Raw genomic sequence first — 26,943 nt, forward strand, 5'->3', positions numbered from 1 at the left:
CTGCTCTCAGAAATGGGTGGTGCCCAGCACTAACATGAAGTCTCAAGTCACGAAGGAGACTGGAAAAATGACCAAACAAAAACAAAATCTTACCATAAAGGTTGTTTATGGTTAGAAATATGCAAAACCTCAAAGGAAAATGCAGCTTGGACACAAGTCCAATAAGAATCCGAAGAAGGGTTAAAGCAAGAGTTTTTAAAAAAAGCTAAAAATGATTCTTAAAAAAATGAGTGAGAATGGTGAGGGGAAGATGGAAAAGAAATGAAAACTAGGAAAGAAAGTGTGAAAAGAGAATTAGCAATTTGGAGAACTCCTTGAAAATATAAATTGTCCAAATGAAAGCTAATGACTTCATGGGATGTTAATAAAGAATAAGATCAAAATCTCGAAAAAATAGAAAATGTGAAATATCTCAAAGGAAAAACAGCTAACCTAGAAAACAAATTGAGGAGAGAGAATTTAAAAATCTACCTGAAATAATTTAAGAAACTACCTGAAAGCCATGAATATTTCACGAAATCATAAAAGAAAACTGTCAAGATCTCTTAGAACCATCAGGCAAAGTAGAAATTGAAAGATTCTGCCATCTGAAAGAAACAATAAGTAACTTCTAGGAATATTATAGCTAGAATCTAGAGCTTCCAGTCAAAGAAAAAATCCTACAAGTGGACAGAAAGAAAGAATTCAAGTATTGAGGAGCCAAATTCAAGATCACACATGATTTAGCAGCCATCATAATAAAGAAGTAGGGAACTTGGAATATGGTATTCTAAAAGGCAAAGGATCTAGGCCTTCAACTAAGAATAACTTACTCAGCAAAACTACATATAGCCCCTACAGAAAAAAAAATGGATTTTTAATGAAATAGAGACTTTTCAATTGCTCCTGATGAAAAGACTAGAGCTAATTAGAAAATTTAAGATACAAACACTGGCGTATACTATGTAGCTCCTCAGAATTTTAGCATCATAAGGTGGTCATAGAGGGAGGTGACAGGGGGCCTGGGACTGATTCTATAATGTTTCGATGATTTAAAAAAAAAAGAAGAATTCTAGTTTTTGAATGAACTGATAAATTTCATGGTCATTGAAACCTCTGTTGGTGAATGCAGTTGGTCTCTGTTGACCATTCTTTGGGATGTTATAACTCTGAAACCTACTAAGCTGGCATCTGTGGGGAGAACAAAAGGTTTGCTTGTATCTAAATAAGATAATACTGATAAGTGACAGTTACTTGCTAGAAGGTCTTTTCCTATTTTTCTGTCCTTTTATCACCAAACGGCTTTGTAGATTCCATGACAAATTCACATTTTGTACTCTTCTGATTCTGAGCATCTTTCAATCACATGTACACAATCACATGGTCATTCAATGGTTCAGAAATATCAACACAGGTATTAACAAATTTTTTGATAACCACCAAATCCCAGAAAAGTTCTTAAGTCTTTATGATTTATGGGCATGCCCAATCCAGAAGTTTTTCTGCCTTCTCTGGATTCATGCTCACATTGTTATTGGAATACATTTGACTGACATATTTAACAAAAACTTCAAAATTGGTACTTGTATTTTGACAGCTTCAGGCCAGCTTTCAACAATGCATTACTATGTCACTTCTCAAGTTCTAGGATCTTTCCAAAAACAATGCTATCATCAAGGTACACTAACATTTTTAGGTTGTTCATGCCTCAAACTACTTTTTCCATTAGCTTAGATTCCCCTGAATTGCTATTGGGCATCTGCTTCAACTGGTAAATACAGTCTTTTTGTCTTCCTCAGTCATAGGAATCTACTAATATCTACTATGCAAGTCTGAGACAGTCAGTGCAGCATGTCCAGTGTAGTTCTTTTATTCATAGTTAGAGTAATCGATGTATGTCTGTGTCCTTCCATTTTTATGTAGTACTGTTTTACTAGGTGATACATAATGGCTTCTGAATTCTGTGATAATGCCCTTGAATGCCATAGCATGTCTTTGAAATAGCTTCTTAAGTCTTCCACCATAGATAGAGCAATTTTCCTAGATCTTTCCTAGAATGGTAAAGAATTGAAATTTTGGATCCATGAGTTGCATCTCAGGCATATCCCACACTCCATTCATATAGCAAGGATTCTTGATGAAAAGTAGTGACTTTCCGGTATGCAAACACCTTCCACCAATGCAACTTCTCTATAACTTATCCTTTTAGTGTTGTCTGGAGGCAATGAGAGTTATATACCCCATATGTATCCATGCAGGATTTGAAACCAAATCATCTATATTCTAAAAACAGTCCTGTAGACATTACTCCAATACTGTTTCTCAAGAAAAAAGGCACAGAATAGATAAAAGGAATGGGGGCAGAGTTGCTATCATTATATTGTGAACCAATGAAAACTTATCTGGCCGGTACAAGCCCATTTTTAGTCTTTTGGTCAGATGTTACTGTTATATTTAAGTTTCCCACTTCCCTGATCCTCATTTAGAAAATACCATCACTTTACTACAGAAAACAGGGCAATCTTTCACTGGTGTCATACTGGCTCTGTCTCAAATGATATTTAATTTTGAGTCCTGAGAGACTTTGGGCCATCAACTGGAATGTAGATGTTTTCTCCTATCCACTGTGTGCTGCCCACTGTGGGTATAGAGGACATAAACGGAGATTTCCATTATCAATTAATTTCTTCTTCCTCTTACATAGAGCAGTAAAGTTTGTTAAAGCTATCTCTATGTGGGCTGCTGCTTTTCATCTGAACTCCCCTGCACTACAATCTGGTGTCGGCAGTGGAGATGAAATGCTTATTCCCAATGTTAGCTTTTTGGAGAAAAAAAAGGAAGAGAAGGGGGAAGGGAAGTGCCAGAGTAATGAATCTTTCTTTGGAGCCTGGTGGTCAAATACTCAGGAGACTTGGGTCATAAGGATGTTCATCTGGCTCAAGAGAGCTTATCTCTTGTAGGCCACCGGATTCTTAAGTGATGGATTGCTTAGGAACAAGAAATTAACCAAGAGAGAAAAGGATTTTATTCTTTGACTGCTCCCCACAGTGATAGAATGCTCACTCAGAAGTATGAAGGAGAGGCAGAGGCGGACTCACGAACAGTAAAATCAGCCAGAATCTGCCTGACAGCCACTACCTCCCAGCTCAATCCAGCAAGCTATGGACAGAGGTGTGGATGTTGGCGAAAGGGTGCTTGTTAGGATTTGTGACAGGTCCCCGCAGAAACATGGGGAATCTTTAGGATCTTGGGTAGTTCATATTATTGATAAAGAGCCCCGCTCCCAACTATCTTCATTGCAGAAGAAAAACGGATTGCTTTTTGGGGCTTATCCACTGACACTTTCTGCCCCAACACACCTGACTAATAAACATTGCCCTATTAGAATGGCTTTATGCAGCCATCAAACATAGGCCACTGGAGAATTTTCTGGCCTCTCCAGACAGGGAGTGGTCCACCCCCACAGAAGCAATTTCTATCCTGAGATAGGATTCAGTCATTTTGTGAGTGGGAAGTCAGGAAATAGGGATATGAGGAGAGAATTCTTCCAGAATACCCTACCCAAAAGGACATATGGTAGTGGCTACTAGGGAATGGAGTTCTTGGGAGGAGTAGGGAGAGTAGGTCTCTAATAACTTTCTTTGGTAGAAATAGAGATAAAAGGGGAATCTCTGAAGCAGACTTGAAATAGGGAGAGTCTTAAGAAGAGGATCCAGCTGATTAGGCAAGAAGAGTGGTTTAAAATTGAGGATTAAGATGAGAAGGTCCTAGGGTTGGGAAGACAGGTCACTTTTAGAACAGATCACAGTGGATCCCTGAGCACCAAAAGAGAATAAAGATGACAAGGAAGAGAAGCTAGTTTCTTGTTTGTATCTGCTCCCAACAGCTCCCAACCCTGTCATCTCCATCTCACTCCCATGTACGGGAAAAAGATATTTTCCAGATTGGGCAATGAGAGAGGTCCATAGGGAATAATGAGAAATATAACTAAATCATGATTAAATGATTAAATGGGGGGAGCTAGACATTTCCTGGGAAGGAATGACTATTGTTTTAGGATTTGCACTTACAAAAGACAAGAGAACACTCTTCCTCAGTGGCTTCAGTCTAGGTCCCAAGTAACTTCCACAATATTAGGGCAACTATTCCAGGCAAATAGATTATAGTGACAATCCCCACTGAAGGGTGAATCATAGGCAAAGACCTGCTGAATTGCTTTCCAGGGTGACTGACAGGCTGACTGCTCATGTTCCACCACTATCACCCAACTCCTCCTACTACCATATCTCTCACCTTGCCATTCTTCACCAAGTGGTCTTATTCAAGCAATATGAAATTCCATGTAGGAACAGATATCACTGCCCTAATACAAGAACTCTTAGACTCTCAATTCAAGAGCCCAATGTGGCCAGTAAGGAAGAATGGTGGTATTTGATAATTAACTCTCAAGAGCTAAATCAAGTTGTGGACAGAATAGGACCTGGAGTCAGGAAGACCTGGGTCAAATTTGACCCCTGACATTTCCTAGCTGAGTGACTGGGCAAGTCACTTAACCCCAATTATCTAGCCCTACTGCTTTTCTACCTATAATAGATACTTAGTATTGATTCGAAGACAGAAGACAAATATTTTTTTTAAAATGGAGACAATAACAGCACCTACCTCCCAAGATTATTGAGTGGATCAAATGATATAAGAATTGATAAGAACTTAGTATAGTGCCTGGCACATAGTAAGCACTATATAAATGTTAATTGTTTTATTATTATTACATACTTTTACCTAACAAGGAATGCATATACCTTTACTGTCCTCCCCCAAGGATATCTTAATAGCCTAGCCATCTGTCACCAGTGTGTGGGATAGACAATGACCAAGCTCCACTTTGATTCTGACATGACAGTTCTCTACTGTGTTGATGATATTGAACAAAGGAAACAAAAGTGAACACTACCCTGACTTCCTTAAGGGCTTAATTGGTTCAAGATGGGCAGGCATTTAACCCATACAAGCTACAAGGATCATATCAACAGATCAAGTTCCAAGGGGTCCAATGGGCAGAGGCTCAGAGGGAATCCCCAAGATTTTTTTTTTGCTGGATTAAACCAAAGCATATCCTTTGCTGACTCTCTTGTTTGCTTGTAGAGTAGCTTAGTATCATATATTATCCTCTTATTTTAAGGAGACAACACAAGTCAAGTTTTAATAGATCCCATGGATATCATGGGTGGGGATAGGAGCCTTATTGAGTGATCCTTCAAGATTCTCAATGATCAAGCCCATTCCATGGAAATGTAGAGATGAGGGTTAGAGTCACACCTTGCAAAAGGAAAGATAAACCAATGTCAGCTGATTTTTTCCTTTTTTTTTTAAAGATCACATCAGTCAGCCAGCCATAAATCAGTCCTATGACGGACAGCACAGGCTCTATTTGCACAGTCTTCCCTGACACGGAAGTCCTTAGAAACCAAGAAGGAGACTTAGGTCCTGTATGGGCTGTTTGTCTACTGACAGCAGGAAACATCCCATGTTTAGGAACTGTTATGAGGTCCTTCTTTGCTGTGTGATAGGCTGCATAATTTGAATGGGGATCACAGCAACAAGCAACACTCTAGGAGACTCTCCAATAGGCCCTTCTACTTGGACTCTTGTTACCCACCAGAGCCATTGACCATGTAGTAGTTATTTTAATAACAGCAGATGGAAGCTTATGGCAGAAGGATGCAATCAATTCCCAAAGATGTCTCAGGTTTGGGATCTGCACATTGATAGGGGCAGTGGTCAATTATTTCTCCCCACCTTTGAGAAGCAATGTTTAGCCAGTGCAAAATGAGACAGTGAGGCTGACTGGTGACATTGGAATCACATTGAGTCATACTTCAATGGGTTATGACTAAGACCAAGCTTTACTAGGCAGGAAGCTTTTCAATTGTCAATCAGTTGTCATTCAAAACTAAGTGAATCCTAGGCCCATAGAGCAATTAAATTGTATTAGTTGTTAGCTGACAGAATCACTGTAGAATTGCCTGAAGCTAACCCTACTGCTCACACCCAGAGGGATTTGGTGCCCTTCTTTGTCCTGCTTCTCAGAGAATGAAGAGACCTGGATTATTGTTGGAACTTCTTGCACTAAAAATGGTCATGGATGGCAAAATAGACATCCAGCCCAATGAGGAAATGTGTAGTTAGAATGTTCTACCCCAGGACTAGCTCCCCAGAATTCCTTTAGTATTACCCAGCATCCTTTTCCTTTCGTCCACATAGCATCCTAGCGTGTTTGTATATAGTTGTGGGTAACCCTACCTTCCCTCTCTTCTCTCCCCTGTAACTTTCTTTTTCTTTACAGATGCTGCTAATTTTCCTTTTGCTTCAAGTTATTATAAATAAAACCTTATAAAATGATAATAGTTGGAGTATTTGGATATTAATTTTTAATCTCACAGAAGAACCATGAGCAGTGCTCCTCATTTTCAAACTGAAAACTCAGGACATATCCACCTAAACAGACACTCTTGGGTCATGGCAGGGGATCTAGCTAGTCAATGACAACAAACTGGAATATCAAGTGTGACCCAGTATGGGGGTGGAGCATCCCTATGAGCCCATAGAGCAGCTGGACTGAAATATTGATAGCTATATGCCATGCATGTGACCCAAAGGGACCCTTCCCCAGAGAATCCAAATAGAATGAATTCCTGTTCAGGCCTGTACCTGACAAATCACCTCAGTAACACAAAAGATCCACTCTTGAACCAGCTGTGAAAATGAGCATGCTAGGTAGGACTGAGCCACCGGAAAGACTGTATCTCAAATGAGAAAAAAATTTTGTTGTCATCAAGAAAGGGGACCCCCTAGGGAAGGTCCTTGGAAATTAGGACCTTCCAATCTTGACAAGTGGATTATGTAGACCCCATTCCTATGACATGAGAGCTTATGATATATACATGTATATATTTAAATCCTTACCTTCCATCTGAGAATCAATACAGTGTATTGGTTCTAAGGCAGAAGAGTGGTAAGGGCTAGGCAGTGGAGGGTAAGTGACTTGCTTAGCATCATATAGTTTAAGAAGTGTCTGAGGCCAGATTTAAACTCGCCTGTCTCGAGGCCTGACTCTCAATCCACTGAGTCACCTAGCTGCCTGGCTTATAATATATCTTGAAGGAAGTTGATCCCTATAGAGAAGATGGGCGGCCACAGCCCTTGCCCACCCAGATATAAGGATTACATTCCCAGCCCTTGAAATAACATCTATCCTCATTCTATTTCTAGTGATAATATCAATCCATTTATTTCAGGACTCAACAATGGCCCTGAAATCAGGGTATAAGATGGATTTTTCATTTCCCCAAACACCCCTCCCCCGCCAGGAGACATTGTAAAACAATGGAATAACTGCTTAAAACAAACACTCTGTTCCAATGAAAGCATTGTTGGTTAGTTGGTTTCCAGTCATTTCCAAGTCTATATGACCCCATTTGGAGTTTTCTTGGCAAAGAAACTGGAGTGGTTATGCCATTTCATTCTCCAGTTCATTTTACAGATGAAGAAACTAAGGCAAACAGGGTTAAGTGACTTGCCCAGAGTCACACAGCTAGTAAATATCTGAGGTCAGATTTAAACTCAAGTCTATCTGCCTCCAGGCTTGGCCCGTTATTCATTACACTACCAGTTGCCTCTGAAATATAGTTAGCAATCACTTCTTGGCTGGATGGACTGCCCGGCTTAATCATTCTACTCTGTGAACATAACCATCTCCCACAAAGCTAAATTTCAGATGACCTGTTATTTGGGGGAAGAGGGAAAGAGAGTGATTAGGTTACAGCTAGTGGTTGGTAACCAACGGCAACACACCTGAACTCACCCTCCTTTTTTTCAGCCTAGGCCACATCTAGCGGGAGAATAGATGATCTTCTCAGCAGGACCATTTAAGATGGAGCTGTGGAGATTAAAATTAATATGCAAAATACTAAATATTATGTTTATAAATATTTTATTAATAATAAACTAACAAAAGAGACTCACTAAAAGGTACTAACCAACTGGCTCCCAGGAACCAAAAAGCAAGAGCTAACTATAAAACAATAACGTGGCCACGCAAACGGTGGAGGCGCAGGAGAGATTAAAGGGAATTTGGGGGAAACTAAGGGATTTATGGGGGATGAAGTCCAAGGTTCAAAATTTCCATTTATACAGAGCTAATATCACTTTGGATGCATTAACTTTTGCTAGCTCTGCCCTAAATTAGTCTGGCTAGCACAACAAACTTTTACATTCATCTTGCCCACTTACCTTCTCTACAAGAGCTAACTTATAGACTAAAGAACCTATTGGGATGATACGACTAGTTCAAATAGTGGTCATAGAAGTAGGGTTGTCCCTAGGTGAGGTGGGGATGGAGCAACCAACTGAGATTACTGTTTGTTGTGCAGTGGTCTGATTCTTATATATACATATATATATTTATATTTTTATTTTTATTTTGAGCATTTTACCATAGTTACATGTTTCATGTTCTTTCTCTCTCCCTTAGCCGATGCACAATTCCACTGGGTTTTACATATATCATTGATTAACACCTAATTCCATATTATTGATAGTTGGACTAAAGTTATCATTTAGTGTCTTCATCCCCAATAATATCTCCATCAATCCATGTGTTCAAACAGTTGTTTTTCTTCTGTGTTTCTCCTCCTGCATTTCTTTCTCTGAATGTGGCTAGTTTTCTTTCTCATAAGTCCCTCAGCCTTGCTCTGGATCCTTACATTGCTGCTAGTAGAGAAGTCCGTTATGTTCGATTGTGCCACAGTGTATCAGTCTCTGTGTACAATGTTCTCCTGGTTCTGCTCGTTTCACTCTGCATCAATTCCTGGAAGTCATTCCAGTTCACGTGGAATTCCTCCAGTTCTTTATTCCTTTGAGCACAATAGTATTCCATCACCAACAGGTCTGATTCTTTGTGATGTCCCCATTTGGGGTTTTCTTGGCAAAGATACAGGAGTGATTTGTCATTTTCTTCTCTAGCTCATTTTACAGATGAGGAAACTGAGGCAAGCAAGGTTAAGTGACTTATCCAGGGTCGTATGGCCAATAAGTATCTGAGACTCAGTAAGATGAATCTTCCAGACTCTACACCCAGCACTCTATCCACTACACCACCCTGCTGCCCCTTACCAACTGAAATACTCTGCCTCTCTTCTCACTGTTACTATTGACTTATTTCATTTTCCACTTGACCTTAGGCTGGCTGTCAGCCATATGATGGAGGCATCCCTATGATGGTAGTCCCAGGTGGCACCATGAAAGCATTCCTGCTTTTCAAAGGGATCTCTTGTTTTTTTCTCCCAGGGACATTGTTGTGAAGCTGATAGCACTGAACACTGATGCTAGGCTTGTCTCAAGCAATACCAGTGACAGCTACATTTAGCAGCAGATGGATCTGTCACCACACTTTAGGAAAAACTGGCTAAATCTGAAGTGTCTTCTAAACCCTGGCTTTGCAAAGCCACAGTCCTGATTGAAATTTGTGGTGTCACGCTCCAATACCTCCCAGCTCACTAATTTGTTTCTGTTTGCCTTATACCTTTTCTTTATGAAAGACCTTTGGTTCTGAATGATGGAGGGCTAAAAGCAGGGAGTGGATTGTGAGCTGATGAAAACTGGTTTGACTGGTATGCATACCCTCTTCCCCTCTTCCTGGAATAGTACTGTTAGGTTGAAGTTCCCTACTTCACTGTTCCTCATTCCTCACTCAAAAGGAATTTTAGAAAGCCACTTCACTGTACTGGTCTTATAGGTAACAGGACAGTCTCTTTATCTTGGACAAAATATAAATTTGAACCCTTCAGAACTCTCGGCTTTTGACTGGGGGATGGATGCTTTCTGTTCCTCTCCCCTCCTTTTCATGTGTGCTGCCCATTGTGGGTATGAATTAGCACACTGAGATTTTGCTTGCTATCTGCTGCTCTTCTCCTTTTGGAGTAGTAATAAAGTTTATCAAAGTTATGTCTATGTGGGTTACTGCTTTTTATCTTAAGTCCTTTGCACTACAGTTATATTAAGAAGATATACTTACATGAGGAAATCTAGAAAATCCAGTAGGTGGAAGTATGGAAACTTTTTTGGGTTAAAAATCAAATAAAGGAGGTATAGATTTGATTTTATAATGAGAAAACATGACAACCTGGACAGAAACAATAGTAAAGCATAGGATAGAAGCAGAAGAGCCACGAGGGAAACTAATTATTCAGATATGTGCTGGGGCTTTCTCTCCATTAAAAAAAAAAAAAGCAAGCCAGCAACTGTAAATGATTCACTTGTCTAAATAATTTCATTCTTCTAAAATTGGAGGAAGATATGAGAGCAACTGGTAGTCAACTCTGATTCATGTCAGTACTGAAGTAGAAATGACAGGAACTTTGGAGTGGTAGGAACAGATGGATTATTCCGTTTTAGAATTCATATTAAAGGGGCAGCCATATGACTCTAGAGCACCAGGCCTGGTGTCAGGAGGACCTGGGTTCAAATGTGGCCTTAGACACATCCTAGCTGTGTGTCCCAGAGCAAGTCATTTAACTTTATTTGCTTAGTCCTTGCCCTTCTGTCTTAGAGTAGTTACTAAGACGAAAGGTAAAGGTTTAAAAATAAAATAAAATAAAATAAGTAGAATTCATGATAAAGGAGATAAAAGCTAGGTACAGTCAAATGTCCTAGAAAATCACAGTCTTTCTGATCTCAGTGTCTTCAGATGTTACGACCTAATCCTTTATGGTCATTATCAAACTTAAAGGGGATTCTCAAAGAATCAAATTTTGCAGGTTCACACTTGCAATATAGCATCTCCAGAAGGCAATTGCTGCTCTGAGGGTTCTAGTCATAATCCCAAAGTCTAGATTTTTTGATATTACTTCTTATGAGTCCCTATTGGTATATCCCCACTAATAATCTACTAGACTTAATTACTTTTTGCAAGCTGTCTGGAGTTGAAGTAAATACTGAACTTGTCCCATGCTACCACCTATTCAGAATTCGCTGGTCCACCAGTTAGGACTTCTCTCTCCCTTGGGACCTTATGTGGGGAGAATATTAAATCTTTGTTCCCTTTCAGGCTTCAGGTGATGTATTGCCTTGACTCCCTGTTCTTCTTTCAGGAGGGGCTAAGTAGTTATACAGATATGATTTCGTCTTCCACTATTGTTAGAGAACAAGAAATGACCCAATAGAGGCAAAATTTTGTCATCTATTGAGAATAATAGGGACCAGGGCACTTGGAGTTTACACCTAGCTCCCCAAACTTAGTCCAGGGGCCTGAGGATAGTTGAGGGACACCAGTTTGCCCCACTGCACTTTACTCTTATATACTTATATACTTGATAGCAAATCAACTGGGACACATTTGACATATTTGTCTGGATCCCCAATCCTGGAAGGGCAGCTAGGTAGGACAATGGATAGAGTGCCAGAACTGGAGTCTAGAAGATCTGAGTTCAAATCATATCTCGGAAACTTCCTAGCTGGGTGACCTTGCCAAGTCACTTACCTCCATTTGCCTAGCCCTTATTGATCTTCTGTGTTGGAATCGATACATAGTATGGATTCTAAGACAGAAGGTAAGGGTTAAAAAAAAAAAAAGAAAGTTCTGGAATCTTAGAGATTAGAGATTAAGTACCATCCTTTCAAGTACCTCCTCATGAGTCTTTTACTATGTTGTATCAACAAAAGATTTGTGACTCAGTTCTTAATGATTTCCTAAATACTCAATATAATATCATTCTTCACAGTTCTTAGACAATCCCCAAATTAAAGTCCTTAGGACCTAGAGATTATAATCACCCCGTGTACAAAGTTATGTAATTCCAACAAATGGCATTTTGCAATGTTTATCATAGGTTACTATTTGTTTAGTATTTATAAGGGATTACTTCAAGCAAAGCCACTAGAAAAAAATAGCTTAAAGAGATCCAGATGCCATTTACACTAATCTCAAGGTGCTGAATACTTGTGGACAGTTTAATTTCATTTTCTTTTTGGTAGGGGTCCAGGTTTTCTAGGAATGCTAACAATAGCCAGGAAAGGCTATCACTCCTTACCTTTGTTCTCCCTCTCCTTAGACACCCTGCTGGGGAGTGACTGGTGGGGTGGGTAGCATGCAATAGACCATGGAGAGCAAATGAGAACCGAAAACCACATGTGGTTTGTGGTAGTAAAAATAACTTTTGTTGAATCAGAATGAGCTTGTATTTACAGAAGTAGCAGAGGAAAACACTAGTAAAATAGCTACCTGTAGGGAACCCTTATAGCATCACGGGATTAATCCAGATGGAGGCTTCTATAAATCTAATTAAAGCAGTCCCCTTTATTTGAGAATGCAACCTAAAGAATCATGTAGGGGGCAGCTAAGTGGCTCAGTGGATTGAAAGCCTGGCCTAGAGAGGGAACATCCTGAGTTCAAATCTGGCCTCAATGTGTCTTAATAGCTTGCAAAAAGTAATTTAAATTCTAGTTGATTAATTGTGGGACTATACTAGTGGGGACTCATAAGAAATAATACACACACACACACACACACACACACACACACACACAAACTAGGCTCTTGAAATACCACTAGAACTCTGAGAGTAACAAGTCACTTAACCACTATTACCTAACCCTTACCATTCTTCTGTTTTGGAACCAAGACTCAGTATTGATTATAAGACAGAAGGTAAGTTTTTTTGTTTGTTTGTTTTTTAAGTTATGTAGTCCTATAAGTAGATAGATAATAGATAAGAGAACTCTCCTGGCCAGGTTCATGAGTCTGTCGTTTATAGGTCATATAATTCTGTTGTCCGTGGAAAAATAGTGGTTATTTTTAGATCTGGAACTGAGAGACTCTTTTTGTTCACCTTGTCTTCTTGTATAAAGTCATCCCCCAATTCCCTGTCTCCTATATTCTATACCCTTAACAAAAGTGCCCCTAAAAGGTTTTAGATTCTTGAGAGGAGATTACATGGTAGACATTTACATGAGTAAAGATGTACCCCAAAAAAGGGAGTATAATTTTGAAGAATTAAAAATAGCTGGGCTTTACCCACAATTAATGATTTCATAGAATAGTCTCTTTAGGTTCTGCAGTGTGTCTCTTCAAGCATGGTTATCATTTGTCTGTCATCCCAGCAGCTTCCAGGAGCTTAAGGATAAGCTGGTAAGAGGGAAATAAATAGGGAGATCTTTTCCCCAGATAATCACAGCAGCATCCCCCTAATCCAGCTTCAGCTGTGGCAGGTATTATTATAGCAAAACTCAGCAAAGATTAAAAAAAGCCATGGCAGTGGCCAGGGAACTGTAAGAAGGCTGTAATGAAGATCTCTCCAATTCTCTCTGAGACCTAATATTTCCTGTGGAATTAGGAGCACCAAACCTCCTTCCCTATCCCTCACCCACCCACATTTCAGCCTTACTGTAATCTTGAATGGTCTTGGTGGTTATTAGACTATCCAGTGGTCCACTGGCCTTAAAGGCTACCCCACTCCCCAACTGTTCTGCTTTCCCTGAGATATTCTCTGCATTTCTCTGTGTGATTTGTTGATCCCTCTAAGCCTCAGTAGCTTCCTGAAAATGTTTGATTTTAGCTTCTTCTCCAACCATATTAAACTGTATCGTTTGAAATGAGAGACTATGGAGAATAGCAGAGGAAAAACAGGACTTGAGAGACAAATGTTGCCTCGACATTTTTAGAATGAGAAAATGCAATCTTTATCTTATAGTGATCCTGACTTTGATGACTGGCAGCATTTTAAGAAAGATTTTTAAGCCTCTAGTGAACATCTGGAAAAATCTAGATGATTATGAAGGTCCAGAAGAGCTCATTCCAGTCTAACCTTATTTCCTTTTGGGATAAGATTATTCTGTAGATCAGTGGTTCCCAAACGTTTTTGGCCTACCTCCCCCTTTCCAGAAAAAATATTACTTAGGGCTCCCTGTTACATGCTATCACCACCCCCTTACAATTATTCACCGCCCCCAAATGCACCTATGGCCATCACCGCTTCCGCTGGATTGCTGCAGCACCCACCAGGGGGCAGTGGCACCCACTTTGGGAATCACTGCTGCAGATATAATGTGCCTAGATTTTAATAAAGGGTTTGCTTTAGCAACTCAGGCTATTCTTGTAGGAAAATGATCGTATAAATAGTTAATAGTACTTTTAAATGAATTTAGAATTATTTGAATATTTGGGCTCATTAATGATTCCTTAACAATTTGGATGATCTCCAGTGTAAGGCATCAGAGAGCTGTGCTTGACCCTAGCTATTTTAATCATTGATATTAATGTCTTGGATCAAAACACGAATGACACACATCAAATTTTCATTACAGAAATCTAGAAGAGAGAGATATGGATGACTAAGCGTAATAGTAAAATTAGGACTCTGGTCCTTAGAATTTAATAAAGTTTATTAACATTACTTGGATAGGTGAAAGAAGAGAAATAGAAAGAGTGAGATTAAGGGCTAGGCTAGCCTTCCATGTGGCCAGTCCAGCAGCATCCTCCTTCATAGAATACCAGAGACAGAGAGAGTGAACCCTTCCTCATTTGCCCCTTTTATACTCTCTTTCACGTCCAGGCCAAATTCAGTCATTTCCAGATTAAGTTCAGAGTCACATAGCCTACATAAGTGACGGAGGTGGCACAGGTGAGGTGACTCCAAAAAAGGGGAAAGCATAAATTTCCTTCACATAATCCACCTCTGATCCTTTGGGAGACCAGCATGTTGAATCTCCTCACCCAGTTTTTCTATGAAATAAACATGTCAGGTCTCCCCAATGAATCATTCTATAGCTGGAGTCTATACTTTTAAAAATTCTCTTACTAGGGGTGTATACAATATTGCACCTTACATAGAGGGGATTTGAGAGTAATTTGAGTAATTTGAGAGATAAGAGGGAAAGAAAGAAGAAAGAAAAAAATGATTGATAGACGCATTGACAAAAAGCCAATTGGGGGCATTGCCCTTTGGCATAAGAGATTACATTCAGAATAAATAATAGGTTCAATCTCCTTCGGTTCAGTTCATTATATCCCAAAGTTCACTCTAGATCTCTTGACGTAGTATATGATTTCTGTAAGCATTGTTATAGCATCTTCTCCAGAAGATCCACTTTCTTGATTCATAATGTTGGCTATTTTCTTTTCCTAAAATTGCTTTAAAAAATCTTAAACGTTGGATGTTAGGATAATTATACAATCCCCTTAAGAGGGTGTTGGCCAACACCAGAATCACCTTGGGATGCATGGCTGAGTTATGAGATATATAGATCAATTTTCAAAAAAAAAAAAAAAAGGACTCAAAAACCCAAAAGGAAGAGAAAAAATTCTAGATAAAAAATTACATATATATATATATATAAATCCTATGTGTATAAAATTATAAGTAAAAAAAAATTACAACAGGTCCTTGAATCACTAGAAAGGCCCAGTTGAGGTAGCTTATATCCTACAAGCTTGCAGGACAATTGCAGGATTACTGTACTTACCCATTTGCAACCAGGATTACAGAAAGTTGCTGTACTATAAAAGAAAAAAGGGGACAAAAGTCTGAACTTAAAGAGAAGTATGATTTCCTGGTCTGATTTTACCTTCCATTGCAGGGAGAGGAGAAGCAAAATGAAAGCCAAACCAAGGTATTTGTAGAAACCTGGCACAAGGAAGTTCAATTTTTGGATTTATCAAAAAGCCACTTCCTTGAATCCCAAAACAAGTCCTCTGTCTTGGCATAGATCCTTATCAACCCCACAGGGATTGTTGTTCTCCCTGACCACACTTCTTTGCACTGTGTAGTATAATCCCTTCTTCTGAAATCAGTCACAAATATTAAATTCCCATAATACTTAACAATAAATATCAGGTTTCCGTAGTCTAAAGCTTTTGGGTATGCAATGTTATTAGGACTAATAGGTATTGTAAACTTATCTTTCAAAATTGAAAACATTAATACTGATTCCATATACTCAACTAAAAAAATAAGAAAAAATCAAATTCCAATTTGAAATATAGAGAAAAACAAAACAAAAAAAACCCAGAAATTCATATTGCACATCCCATTTGACAATGGGTCAGTCAAACAAAGGCCTAACAAAAGGATTTCTCACTCAAAAGCAAGATCTATTTCCTCTCTAACTGGGTCATGGTCCACAGTGCAAGTGTACATAATTTTTCACTTGGTAAAAGCTTTTTATAAATTATAGGACAACAGCTAATACAAATTCTAAAGAGTACCACAATTTCCCAAATCAAAAGAGCTCATTTGGTTATAGTAGCAAACAAACCAACTCCCTGAAACCATGAGAAGTTCCACTATTTACCATCAACTGTCACATGAGTCTCTAATGCAACTTGCTATGTATCATCCTTGCACAGGGGCCATGATAATCTTCTCTGTATCATTCCAATTTTAGTATATGTGCTACAAAATCAGGATGGCCAAAACAATATATAATTTGATGGACTAGAATATAGGGTTGAACTTAATAAGACTATATTTAATAGTTACAAATTTAAAATCTTACAATTAGGTTCAACAAACTGACTACAAATACCAAAAAAAAAAAAAAATGCACAAATAGGTAGCAATTTGTCTGAAAATGATCTGAGGATTTTAGTGTACTTCAAAGTGTCAGCTTGAAATCTGAAGACCCCAGTTTAGTTCCTATCCCCTGACAACTCACCCTGAGGGAAGTCCCAGACTCAAGCAGACCTAATCAAATGTTAAGCAACCTTTTAGTCTTAGAAGTTTCCTCCACTGTATCAGAGATTTGTTCCCAAGAAGACCAACATCTGTGCAGGAACCATCCTTTTAGTATGTAAGTAGACCACTCTCTGATACCCCAATCTCTGGTTATAGTCTCTTTCCCAAGTCTGCTTACAACCTGTCAGTGTATGTTTGATGTCTTGAGTTCCCCAAAAGGTATATAAGGTCCCTATGTTCTATTATTTCTTTGGAGAATATTCCAGCATATTGATCCTCCCAGAGATACTGTCCCTAGAGCCCCAGGGTTTTGACTCTGTCTATTTTTTGGCACTTGGCTCTGTGATAGTGGCCAATTATTATGCACTTATCTCTTTCCTGATTAAAGATTTGGTTTTTATGGCTATGTTAGTGGTTCTGTGTTTCTCCAAGTTGACATAAATGGCGAGCCAGCTAGGAGTCGAAGTTATATCTGCCTAAGCCACCTGCTAGCTGACACCAGACCTAAGATATCCAGAGGAATCCATTGAGTTCCAGTCTGGACTCAGCTTAGCAGGTTGGCTGGGTAAGTGAAAACTCTTGGACAAATGAACCACGAACCTCTCTTTAATTAGGGTCTAAATTGGCAATCACAGTTCTGTGAGGGGCCTGGGGAGCCCCTCTTGTGGGACTGCTGCAAAGTTTATGCCCATAAAATATGGACCACGTACCCGTGAGTATTTGGAAAAATGGCAAAAGTTGCTTAACTCCAATCCTGGACATTTTTCTTTTGGGCCAAAATAGAGTTCAATTCAACCTGACTGCAACCTCTATACTTGGGTATGTTTTTGGTTTTGGAGCCAAGGTTATTCAATACAAGTGTTCAATTGAAGTTTTGGTAACTGCTTTGAATCAATTAAAATAGAGAAAGGTTCTTCATGGCATGAAATACTATAGCTTAAGGTTTTAATGATTGTAAATTTTTGTGAGAAAAAAGCTTCTCATAGAAGCTTGAGAACTTAAGTCAGGATTTCTTCTGGATTTTCTTCAGGTTTTTGTCTATATTGTATCTTTAATGTATTTCTTAGATGGAGGCTTCTCTAAAAGCTGGCAATTTAAATGTTAGCCAATAATGTCTGAAGTTGTACTAACAGTTGATTTCTCTCAAATGCTGAAAATACAGGAACTTGCAATCTGAATGTCAGAATCTTCAGCAGAAGACAAAGGCAAGTCCAAGATTCATAACTTTATATTTTAGTCTTTTTCTTTGCAGTTTTGGCATGATTAATGTGAGAAATATTGTATATCAACAACAGTCAATTTTTAATGGTTAATAATGAGATGCTTTTATTCTAGGTATATTAAACCTTGATTTGAATGCTATAATTTCACATTTGTGTTAAGCTATTACTTATTATGTCTAGAGAACAAGTTTTTTTTTTCTTCTGGTTAACGTGTATGTGTTCTGGAGTATAAGAAAGTTCATTTTAGTTTGGTAAATAGCAGGTCCGACTAGTTATTGTGATTGTTGTAGATAAACAAGAAATATTTGGGAAAAGGCTTTGTTTAATGGTAAAAAAAAACACAAAAACAAAAACAAACAAAAAAAAACAAAACTATGAGCATTTTAAACTGAAATACCAAATTCCTCTTAGAAGCGACTTCTGCCTCAGACCAAAAGCATAAAATGCAGTTTTTGGAACCACAGGTAAAATTAGAGTAAAGAGGTAAAGAAATGGGGATAAATAGCCCTTGTAACTTAAACACTCTATTCTTATTTGAAGATAATCTTAAAATTTTCCTTGCTAATCCTAAATCTTTGTGTATGATGAGAAATCCTTATGGGTTCTACTTTTTGAGAAGTAAAAGCCATGCACTGCAGCCTAACTTTTGGAGTTTTGGGGTTTTTTTAGGTAAATTTCCAGAGTGCTTACTTAGATAGCACTTACATAGATAAGTTTTTGTTTTTTAAGACTAGTAAATCCTTATGATTTTTTTTTTCTATCATGATTTACTTTTATCTCTTCCTTTTTAAGTCTGAAAGACTGACCCTATTCAGTATATACCATTGAGCATTGCTTTTCTCTGATACCATTGGCACATGACTGCTATTAGGAAAGGATGTCCCACCTGGGAATTTTCTAGTGGCATCCTGCATATACCACCCCAGATCTGGTGTGTGGTTGAAGTTATTAGAGTTTATTACTGTTAATTTTGCTAGATTTCTTATGAGAATTCATTCAGAACCCCTGGAGCCCTAACTATTTCAAGCCATTTCCTAGGGAGCTAAAACCTAGACAAGGTTTTTCTAAAGCCTGAACCGGGAGTCCATTTTAAGATATCTCTACAAGAAACTTGAAGGAGTCACCAAAAAACATCTTTACATGGTGCCAATAGAAAATTTGGATGCCTCAATTTCACCCCTGTCCTTTTAATAAACCCTCTTTACTAGGCATACTTGTTTTGAACTATAGACTTTGAAACTGTTTGGGAACCCTAGTGTGGGTGGGATCTGTGGACATAGTAAAAATGTTGGGTGACTTTATTTGTTTTAGAGGTTTCTCTTATTATGTTATCTCAGGAAGCCTAACTCTTAGTTTGACCCTTTCTCTTTATAATTGTTATAGTTGACACACTCCCTGATACCATTGGGGCTGACTGCAGACCTCTTTGCAGCCTGCTTGCAGTTTGTCTATGTAGGTTTGCCATAGTAAGTTTTTCCAGAGGGTGTAAAAGACCTCCAAAGCTCTGTTCCTCTTCAGAGCTGGCATCTGTCATGGTGTCTTCTCCCAGGGATACATCCCTAGAGTCCCCAGGGTGTAAACCCTGTGTAGATTTTGGCATTGGGCTCTGGGTGGCAGCCAAATATTAGACCTACCCCTATTCCTGATTAAAGACTTGGGTTTTTCTGACTATCAGAATAGTTTTCTATGTTATTTCCAAGTTTAACAATAGAAATCATTTCTACTAAAAGTCTCTAAAACAATTGAACTGGCTAAGTATCCCTTTTTGGTTTTCTTTTCCTTGCCTTTTAGTTTTTCTGAAGCAGGTATAAAATTGCCATTTTTAGTTTCCCCTGGGAATTCTCTGAGCAAATTACATTTTAAGAGTAGCCATTACCTTACCATGAAAAGTAGAAAAGTAGAAAGGGAAAAAGCTAGTTCCCATATCCAGCTAAAGTAGAAAAAGTTCTAACTTAGAATCATTTTGTTTTGTTATGAGGTTTACTATAATGTTTGTTGATTTGGAGGTTTGCAACAGGGGGCTCCAGAGTGCTTTTCTAGGTTTGCATAATATATGTTTGGTACATGTGTAGAGTTGCAGAACGTGTTTTCTCAGGGTGATATTGAAAGAATTTGGGAAGGAGTGGTGGAGCCTGATAATGTTTATGGAGATAGTTGGCAATGGGAAATGGGTTATTTTTTAACCCTGAGCATGATTGGAGAGAATTGCCATTTAAGTTTGAATTGTATGGGGAAGTAATTGGAAAGAATGCTATGGAGGAAACTGGTTAGTGATGCAAGTAGTCCTGAGCGTGACTTTAGGTAGACTGCAGGTATGGTTCCAGATCAAGGGAAGACTGAGAGGACACTCAACTGTATTTCTTAGAAAGAAACTTCTGTGTTATAGCTGGCAAGTTCTATACGTGACTGTGCATCATTGCCAACTTAGAGATGGCCTTAATATTCCAAATTAGGGGAGCATTTCTCCCTTATTTTAGTTACTCCCCTCTTTTCTCCTGTTATGTTAAGTTTTCTGAAATCATGAAAAGTAGAAAGTCACAGATAGGCAAATCCTGAAAATATACAGAAATAAAGAAGCAGATAATGAAGAAATTTTAGGCATTTCAAATAATTAAGCAAATAAAGAAGTCCCTTTTTCCTGAGGTTTTAGATGGTGGTATTATTAGGAGAAATCTATTACATAAGGAAATAATGAGCAGATATCAGTGTCAAAAAGGGGGTACCTATATAGATAGTAAATTCTAATCAACATTTTTGATAAACAGGGCTCAGATAAAACACCTAATTGCTTCTCAGTACTAGTAAAGTTTATACATTTTAGGGCTTCAAGGCAGGAAACAATTAGATGAGAAGAAGGGAGCCTTTGGTGCCTAGAAATTGAATGAAATCACCTGTAGACTAGGCCCAAGTTCAAAGGTAAATTTAGCCCTTCTTGTCAATGAATAGATACTTAGGAAATTGAAAACTGTGTCCAAAAAAATTAATTTAGTAGAACTAGAACTCAGTTAACTCAGGATATTCTAAGATACTGCCACAGCAAGAGAATTCCACAATAATTGCTATTTACTGACTTTTTGCTTTGGCTGTGATTCAATTGCAACATTATTTCTTTCATGGTATTTTATTCCTAACATTTCCTGGAAGTATACAAGAGTTTAAGGAATTAAAATAATAGTTAATAGGAATAAAATGTCTAACCCATTTGACCATGATTATTGTGTAATTAAAATTTTCTCCCCAGAACTCTCTTTCCCAGCATCCCATTTGTGTATTTACACTATGTACTGCCTCTTGCTCTCTTTCCTGGGAAGGTGGTTGGGGAGGTTGGGTGAGAACCAGGCAGGAGAATTTTACCCACGTGGGTTTTACTTAGGCTTTATACTTTTGTTCTTTTATTTCTTCTATTTTAAGTGATTAATAATAAGCCTTATAAAATATAATACTTGGAGTTATTGATATTAAATTTAATCTTACATTTTTGGCAACTAGAAGTCTGGAGTTTAGGACCCTTACTCCTCTCTTAGTTAAAGATAGATTAGCTTTAAAAGCCTCTGTCATCCTTGCAGCAGCAGCTGCTGCTGCTGCTCCTCCTCCTCCTTCCCCTCCCTCTCCCCCTCCCACTGCTGCTGTTGCTGCTGCCTCCTACGTTTGACCAGACACTGCCTAGGGGTCCTTAGTAAACCTGCCACTGCCCACTGTTTCTCTTGAGTACACTGGCTGGGGGTCCTTGCAAGCCATTTTCTGCATAGAGGGTGAGGTATAAATCCCCCTTTCCCTTACATTGCTAATACCTGAGTGCTTGCTGCTGCTTTGGAAGCCCAGGTGTTTCTCTTAGGCAATAATTAGTCTCCTAAAGGCTTTATACCTGAGGGGACACTTCCACCCTCTTAACTCCCTCCCCACATAGCTGGGGAGAGCAATCAAGGGGAGTAGCAGTCCCCTGCCTATGTGGCAGTGGAAGCAAGTGGTTCCCTAGCATTTTTACCCCTGTGGGGGAGGGGAAGGAAGGTTACTCTTCCAAACCTCTTAACTCTTCTCAGTACATACTAGGGTAACACCAACTCTGAACAAGAAGTAGAATTGCTACTGATTTAATGATTTGATTTAAAAGCATGGCCCACCCTATGAAAAAGCAGTGCATTACCATAGTTTTAGAATGTCTTTTCTTACTACCATTCCTGGGTGTACTTGTCTTTGCTGTTAGCTTGAATAATTCCAAGATTCAGAAGGGAGATTCATCCCCCTTACTATTTAAGCATATCCATTCTCTGCAACACATCCAATATGGGGTTTGTCCACACTATGCTCAGTGCAGCAATCCCCATCAGTATGGGAGACCCCAGAGGCATGATCAAAGGAAACTAGATGGATGATGATACTCCAGAGGGGAATGAACCTCAGTGAGTCTGGAGGTGAATTTTAAGCCTTTTCTGACTCTGTTGCCTTATTGATATTAACTGTTTCAATTTGTTCCCCTCCAAATAGTGAAAAAGTCTCTGTAATGCAGCTATCCAGCTATCAGAATTGGAGAAAAGGACTCTTGAATTGATTGCTCACATGTAAAACCTTCTATTAACACTTGAGTGCCTGTATCCTGTCACACTTATTGTATTTGCTGATTGTTTGCTTTAAAATTAAATTTTTTTAAAAATTCACAAATTAATCTAATATATTCTGTTACATTAGTAATTTTTAGCTACTGTGTTTTGGCCATTAGTTATGCGTTCTATTACATTGTCTTTATTTATACTCCCCCCTATGACTGGACTGGAGAAAATACCATTGTAAAAGTCCATAAACAACCAGGACAAACCCTTTTCTGTAGCAAAACCATAGGTCCTTATGGATGCAGGGTTTGTCACAGATCCATTGAGGTCACATGTTGCCTAAATGGCCTTTTGTTCCTTTTTGCCTTTGTTAATTGTCACATAGATGATGGTGGATGAACTCCATCAAACTGGTTACAACCTGTATACAACCTTTGGAGAATTTAATGAGCTAAAAAAATCTCAATTGATTTTAAGGGGTCTTCAGAAGTGATTTTCAGATATCAAGGAGCACCACTACCTCTGACTGATCATTGCCTTCCTTTGAGTTGTTTGTAACAATAAGTAAGGGTTCATTTAATAGCTGAAGTAAAGTGCAAGAGCACTATTGTATTCCCCACCTCTGCATTTATAAAAATGTAATGAATGAGACATCAGAAATGCTTTTCACTATTGTATTCCTTGCCTCCACATTGCAATGGATAGGTTATATAAATACATGCCTTTTACAGTTGTTATAGTTTCATACCAGAAGAGGGAGCTTTCCCAAGAGGTTTGGTTACCCTGTGATGAGTTATAATCTCATCCAAGAGGTGGGAAAGATTTCCAGGGGGGTTGGTAACCCCTGAATGGCTCCTGGAGGGAGAATTTTCCCATGGAGCCTAATGGCCCCTGGATAGTTTTTATATTTGTAACTTTTCAGCTTACTCTACCCTTCTGCCAGAATAATCTAGATGCTTAGTGACATTTTAGACCCCAAAGGTTTTCAGCAGCAGTACAGAAGTTGTTGGGTTTTTTTTTTTCTTTCTGGTTTCTCTTGCCACATTTTGGAATGATGGCAATAATAGATTTTATTAGAAATATCTTCGCCAAGGTTGAAAGATTGGCTAGATCTAGAGAACTTGTGACAAGTATCCATGAGCTTTAAAGGTTTTTTAAATGTCACACAGCAAGTGGCTATAGAGATTCATGTGAATCCTAATGATAGTAGGTTTGTTTGCTATCGTCATTAACTGGGTTGTTATGATTTGGGGGATTTTTTGGTATTTCTTTGAATGTGCATTAGCTGCTGTGCTACTGTTTTAAAAAGCTGTTACCTGGAGAAAATCATATGCACTCACACTGTGGATCATGGCCAAGTTAAAAAAGAAATGGATCTCATTTTTGGATGAGAAATCTTTGTGTTGTGCCTCTACTTGGCTGACACCTTTTCATGGAATATGAACTATATATTTTTTATTTTAAAAAAATATTATTATTGTCTTTCCTTGTATGTGCAATAGAGTATTTGAGTTTTCTTTTTTCTCTAATTTTTTGTACTTGAAGCACATGTTACCAGTATTAATGGTTTTTTGATTTTGTACTAGGATAAGTTTAAAATGTCCAATAGCCCTTGTCAATGCATACCCAAAAGCTTTAGATGACAGAAACCTGCCATTGATTGTTAAATATTATGGGACTTTGATTAATGATTGTATCTGATTCCAGGAGAAGGGATCACAAAAGAGCCACTGAGCAGTGCTAAGGAGCACAAAGTTAACCTGCACAGTGCCTAGGAGCACAAGGTCAAGGAGACCAACCAATCTCAGTGGGATTGATGAGATTCTGTGCCAAGACAGGGGACTTTGGAGTTTGAGGAAGCACCTGTTTGACACCCTTAGATGCAGGATTCCCTCATGCCCATCTAGACTTCTACCAAGTACCTCAGTTTGGCTGCCATTTTAACCACCTCTTATTATACGGAGAAAAGGTAAAATCAGACCAGGGAATGATATTTCCCTTCTGCTTCAAAATCTAGTCCTTTTTTCTCTCTCTTTCATAGTTTGGCAATTTTCTGTAGTCCTGACTGCTGATTGGGTAAGTGCATAATTGCTAATACAGGCTTGTGGGACATAAATCACTTTAATTGGGCTTTGATTCAAGGACCTGTTATGGGTTTATTTTTCTTTACTTAGAATTTTTACACATGAGACTTGATATTTTATGTTTCATCCAAAAGTTACTTTTTTCTCTTTTATTTGGATTTTTTTTTTATGTTTTTGATTTTCTTTTGATAATTGATTCATATACCTCATAACTCAGCCATGTATCCAGGGTGATCTGTGTGTTGTTCAACACCCTCCTCAGGGGGGATTGTATTATTGTCATAAAAATTCTAGTTTTAAGAAACTTTTTCTTGTTTGAGAGAAATTTTAGGATAAGAAACTTGCTATCTCTCCTAATCAAGAAAGTGAACTGGGGGCAGCTGGATAGATCAGTGGATTGAGAGCCAGGCCTAGAGATGGGAGGACCTAGGTTCAAATCTGGCTTCAGACACTTCCAAGTTGTGTGACCCTGGGCAAGTCACTTAACCCCCATTGCCTAGCCCTTACCACTCTTTTGCCTTAGAGCCAATACATGGTATCAACTCCAAGATGGAAGGTAAGGGCTTAAAAAAAAAAAAAAAAAGAAAAAAAAGAAAAGGAACTATTTGGAGAAGGTACCATAAAGAGGCCTGTGGAAACCATACACTGCACCAAAAAACAGAATGAACTTTGGGACGTAGTGAATTGAACTGTGGGAGGTTGAACACATTTATTTTGAATGTAAACTCTTATGCCAAAGGGGATTGCCCCCTAATTGGCTTTTTGTCAAAGTGCCTAGCAATCATTAGTTTTGTTCTCTTTCTCTTTTATTTTTCTCTTATCCCCAATTATTGTAATTTCCCCTTACAAAGAGAAATATTGTATATACCTCTAGTAAGAGATCTTTAGAGATATAAGTTGGTTATGTGTAATGATTCATTAGGGAAACTAGGCATGTAAATCTGGAAGATTTCTACATGCTCATTTCTGAATGGAATCACAGGGGGGGTTTGTGTAATTAGAATTTTCTCCCCAGAATTCTCTTTCTCAGCATCCCATTTGTGTATTTATGCTACGTACTAATGTAGGAAAGATATAAGTTTTGTGTGAGCCTGCCTCTTGCTCTCTTTTCCTGGGAAGGTAGTTGTGGAGGTTGGGTGAGAGACAGGCAGGAGAATTTTACCCACATGGTTTTACTTAGGTTTTGTTCTCTTATTTCTTCTATTTCAATTGATTGATAATAAATCCTATAAAATATAATACTTGGAGTTATTGATATTAAATTTAATCTTACATTTCAATTGTTAAATAAGCTGTTCAAAATGAATTAAAATATTTTTTAGATCCTCAGCATCACAGACTCTAAAAGGGGGATGTGAGAATGTTGAATTTATGGGAAGTTAGAAGTATTTTAATTTTTGAACTTAATTTTTAATTTTGAGACTTCTTAAATTTAATTTTAAAAATTGTTTTGAAGCTAAAATTGTCATGCAAGCATTTTTAATATTGTTTTGGGATTTCATAATACGATATTTATTTAGAATTTTATTCAGCATTAGCTGATATTTTAATTTTCCACAAATGGTGAGTGCAGCCATTTTTCAGGTTTATAAACCTTGATAAACTTGTGATGTGGACTTTATTTTTGCTTTTATATTTCTATAGTTTAGTTGGTATCCATTTTTAATATTGCTTTTACAATATGATTACTTTGGTAGGGTAAGGCAAATTTTTTTGTTCAAGTATATAGCTTAGGTATGTTTGTAATCAGCATAAATTTTTTACTAGAAATAATAAGAGGTGGTTAAAAACTAGCTAATGAGATTATTTTTTTAATGTTGATCTAAGCACCAGCATCAAGTAATATTTAAGGACTGATAACATTTAAATCAGACTAAAATTAACAGCATATTTTAGTCCTATGTATAATAAATATACAGAGACAATCAATTCCTATTTGGAGAAATTGGTTATAGACTTCTGATTTCTCTTCTAGCAATTAAAATGTTCTCAGAACCTGTATACAAGAGATTTCTACTATATAAAGAGGACAATGAGGCCTACATCAGGACCCAATGAATTTGAAAGACTGAGAGGCTTTAGGAAATGGGGTAGTCTTTGTTTTGTTAAAATTTTGCCAAAAGGCAGAACACCTGCCTTTTCTGGCCAACTGTCAATGAGCCACTTCATTTGGGAAGTACCCCTAGAATACCATTTGTCTTTCCATCCTTAGTAACAGGGTAAACTCTCTTAGGTACACACCCTTATGTCCTTTAGGGTGGTCAGTGGCATTCAACCTTTCCCTACAAGGGGGATGTGTCAACTTGAAATCTAAAGACCCAATTTAGCTCCTATAGGGACAACTCACCCTGAGGGAAGTTCCAGACTCACTCATTTCAAA

The 26,943-nt window shown here is 38.1% G+C and overlaps 1 pseudogene; it reads right to left on the minus strand.

Annotated features, from left to right (window-relative positions):
* Positions 1 to 16,339: 16,339 nt before the first annotated feature.
* LOC123243377 lies at positions 16,340 to 16,439 on the minus strand (annotated as a pseudogene).
* Positions 16,440 to 26,943: the final 10,504 nt, after the last annotated feature.

The sequence above is a fragment of the Gracilinanus agilis genome, chromosome 3 (assembly GCF_016433145.1).
Source record: "Gracilinanus agilis isolate LMUSP501 chromosome 3, AgileGrace, whole genome shotgun sequence".
Lineage (NCBI taxonomy): Eukaryota > Metazoa > Chordata > Mammalia > Didelphimorphia > Didelphidae > Gracilinanus > Gracilinanus agilis.